Source organism: Citrus sinensis, chromosome 4 (assembly GCF_022201045.2).
Source record: "Citrus sinensis cultivar Valencia sweet orange chromosome 4, DVS_A1.0, whole genome shotgun sequence".
NCBI classification, from domain to species: Eukaryota; Viridiplantae; Streptophyta; class Magnoliopsida; order Sapindales; family Rutaceae; genus Citrus; species Citrus sinensis.
In genome coordinates, this window is record NC_068559.1 from 8,617,265 (window position 1) to 8,621,490 (window position 4,226).

The window sequence follows — 4,226 nt, forward strand, 5'->3', positions numbered from 1 at the left end:
TTGTCGGTCGCCGCGCTTCAGCATCTATTTTGCCACCACAACTTAACATCACCGTTTAGGTGCTTCTGATAGTGACACGCTCCATCTCATTTACTCGAACTACTCAAAGTACTGCTCTATACCGCACAGAAAAGTTCCCCAACTCCTTAGCGTTCGGAGTTTAGCTTTAAGCCTTAGATTCTGAAACCTTGACTGTCAAAGGACCATCCTCCAAATGTGAAGTACTGCCTCTTGCTTGTTTTGACAATCCAACTTCCTCTTCAAGGTACCCAATGTTACTTTTTAGCACTTCTGCCAACGTAGCAACATCTCTCGTCACCTTGTTCAACCTCTCAGTGAACTCATTCGCAAACTCCCATTTGTTTCATGTTTGTCATCTCAATCGAGTTGATTTTTATTTTCTGAGCCAATCTCTCAAAGTCAATCAATAGAGTACCCATAGCTTCCAATCACGCCATCCTATCCTTTGTTGATTCTTCCGCCACGTTGGTTTTTGCTGTTAGTCACACAACCTATTTGCTGTTGTCAATTTCTCCAAAACTATAACAATCTTGCTCTTGCCCAGTAGCTTCTTTGAAATGACTCTATGCCAGTTGTCACCAAAACTGATTTAATCGGCCTTTAATACTAATTTTCACTGGGTGTTCTTCAAAGATTTGGCAACGCAAGTGATGGCACTAAATCTCACTTAGCCAGCCACTCGCCTAAATATGCCCCAAGACCCACAATGGAGGTTATTTTAAGAGACTAGCCAAACTAACAAAAATAAACAAGAATCAAGGAACAGGAACACAAGATATTTCATGGAGGCTTTGACCCACAACTTTTCTATTATTTAACAATAGAAAAGAAACAACCTAACCCAAAGATTTGTGTGCTCTTTGAGACCACTGACGAGAGTGCAAAATGTCATATTTTTTACTCCCATAGTGTTTAGCCTTTTAAACTCATTTGGTGCCTAAATGTACTCATTATTCTTATATTTTGGTTTAGGATGCAAATGGAGTCGTTAAATGCAAAATGGAGATTATTGCGCGATTTTGGATAAGTTTCGATATTCCTTCATAATATAGGAATAACTCTCTCATCCAAGCTCCAACTAAGATGATTCAAGATGTTCTGGGAGAACAAGAAAAAGCTCTATAAATTTCATGTTTTGAGTTTCGAGATTTACTAGCTGCATCAAGGTCAAAATTGGGCTTAAATTTCGTGCAACTGCACTGTTGACATTTGGAACGCTCTTTAGCCTAAAATTCTAATAGCGGATTTGATGCAGTATATTTTGGAAGTTTCCAGATCTGATGCACTAGAAGTCCAGCTGAAATCACCACTTTACTATTATGTTAAGAAAATATTTTATTTTAATTGATTAGTTAAATTTAAATATTGTTATTTTAGGATATATTTACAATATTTTTATTTTAGGAGATTTTGCAGACTTCTAAGAAGTGAATTAACCTATATAAAGAGGAAAGAAATCATCAAACCTAGAGACATCTCTCTCTTTTCTTCTCGAACTTCTCCTTTGAATTTTTTGCATAGCGCTCTATGGCTAAACTTTTATAATTGGTCAAAGGAAATGGAAGTCTCGGAATTAATAAAAGAGATCTAATTTTTTTATTATTTAATTCATGCTTTGATTGTCTTATGCTCTTTTGTAACTATTTTCATGATTGTCTCATTTAATTACTAAAAGGCTTACTAGTTTACTGTTGTTGTGATCTGCTGTTAGGTTAGATATTAAATCCGTAGTTGTTTGATTCCTCTAATTTGTGAAGCAATTAAAATTTAATGATTTTTTGCGTCAGAAATTATTAGATCTTAGGAAGAAAGCTCGATTAAATTAAATACAACTGCTTGTACTTGTATCGTTTTGCTTAATCGATTTGTATAAATCTTAAGAATTGAAGCTAGCATATATATGTCTCAATAGAAGACTAAGTTAGCCAACAAATAAAATGGAAAATCTTTCTCATTTCCTCTACCATACGTGCTCTGTTCTCTTTTATTTTTCTGATTTGTTTGTTCCTTAACACAACTTATTCAAGCAAATAACCAATATATATATATCCAATTTCTTAGACGCACTGGTTCCTCCATATGCAAAGTTCATGCCATACTGAAGTTCAGACGAGGTTGCATTTTGATTTTTTCAATTCATAAGGCACAGGAGATTGTATCTTCAGAAATGAAGCTGCATATATAAACAACACAAACATGAAAATGAAAACATAAAGCTTTTAATTGGAGAAATTAATTGGGGAAAATTCGAGAATTATGGCTGTCCAATGTAATCCGTCAAGACGCGTCCACTTGAGAAACAGCCAGCTGGTTCTCTAGGAAAAGTGATCCCATAAGGTTGTTGCCATGGAGTAAAATCTTTTGGCCAATTTCCAGTATTCACGCGGCAGTCTCCAAATACAAAAAGCTTCACAGATGAGCCGCCAGCAAATGTGGAAACTGCACTGAACAGAAGAGAACAAATAAAAAGAAGATGAAATTAATTAGCTTCTCCATGGAAGGGGAGAAAGATAAAACGCAATAGCGGAATATATTGCAGGATATATTGTAAAATAAATTAGAAGAAGAACAATTGATAAAAGAAATGATTTTTGTGTATATTTCACTATTTGCAGGTACATATTTATAGTACAGAATTGATGATAAAAAAAGAAAGAGTACATGAGTTACGCATTTGTTATGGTAATTTTGTCAAACATGCGATGTGCCAAAATTAATTGCACAAGTTATGCTTCTAACGGGTAAAAGACAGCCTACAATATTGCCAATAATCTTGACTGATTGTCAATGATCATGGCTGAACCAATTCCAATACTCCCCCCTAAGTTGGAGCATGGATGTTGTGAATGCCCAACTTGCCACTAAGACGATGGAAATGTTCCTTTCCAAGGGCTTTCGTAAAAATATCAGTAATTTGATGAGCAGATAAAACATGTGCTGTTTTGATCAATCTTGCCTAGATTTTCTCTCGAACAAAGTGACAATCCAACTCGATATGCTTGGTCCTTTCATTGAACACTGTATTGGCAGCAATATGAAGAGCAGCTTTATTGTCACAATAGAGTTGCATAGGTTGTGGATGTGAAACGCCAAGATCATGTAAAAGCGATTTTAACCAAATTAATTCACAAGTAGTGGAAGCCATAGCCCTATATTCTGCTTCTGCTGTAGATCGAGCTATAGTTGCCTGTTTTTTGCTTTTCCATGCAATAGGACTTTCTCGAAGGAAGACACAATAGCCATTGACAGATCTTTGAGTAGTTAGACAGTCTCCCCAATCTGAATCACAATAAGCTTCAATTTGGAAAGAACTATTAGAAGATAATAAGATGCCTTTACCAGGAGAAGATTTTTAAAAAGCTAAAATTCTATAAGCAGCATCTAAATGAGGTTTACGCGGATTAAAGACAAATTGACTAAGTTTTTGAACTGAATAAACCAAATATGGTCTAGTAATGGTAAGATAAAGGAGGCGTCCCACTAGTCTTCTGAATAAGCTTGGATCTTCTAAGATATCACCATCATCTGGATCTAATTTTAAATTTTGCACCATTAGAAAATCAGTTGGTTTAGCACCAAGAAGGCCTGCATCATTCAAGATCTTTAAGGCATATTTTCATTGAGATAAAAAAATTCCTTTACTAGATCTAGCAATTTCAATTCCCAAAAAATATTTCAAAATTCCAATGTCTTTCATGTGAAAACGATGATGCAAGAAATCCTTAAGAGCTTTTATGGCAAGTTCATTATTACTAGTGATGACAATATCATCAACATATACCAATACTGCAGTAATGGAGGACTCTATTGTAGATGTAAATAATGAATAATCACAATAAGATTGTTTAAATTCAGCAAGACGAAGGACGGAAGAAAATTTTTCAAACCAATTACGAGAAACTTGCTTAAGACCATATAAGGACTTTTGAAGCCGACAAACTAAGTGCTTCCCTTGTTGACAAAAACCTGGAGGAGGTTTCATGTAGACTTCTTCATGAAGATCTCCATGAAGAAAAGCATTATGAACATCGAGCTGATATAAAGGCCAATTTTTTATAGCTGCAACAGCAAGAACACATCGAACAGCTGTTAGTTTAGCTACAGGGGAAAATGTTTCATGATAGTCCAAACCTTCTTTTTGAGTAAAGCCTTTAGCTACAAGGCGAGTCTTGTATCGCTCAACAAACCTGTCTGACCAAAACTTA

The 4,226-nt window shown here is 35.4% G+C and overlaps 1 long non-coding RNA gene across 1 annotated transcript; it reads right to left on the reverse strand.

Annotated features, from left to right (window-relative positions):
* Window positions 1-2,218: 2,218 nt before the first annotated feature.
* On the reverse strand, window positions 2,219-3,732 carry LOC127901730 (uncharacterized). The gene is made up of 2 exons (XR_008053965.1): window positions 2,683-3,732; window positions 2,219-2,465 (listed from the first exon to the last, which is right to left on the reverse strand). It is a non-coding gene; the product is annotated as an uncharacterized LOC127901730 (long non-coding RNA).
* Window positions 3,733-4,226: the final 494 nt, after the last annotated feature.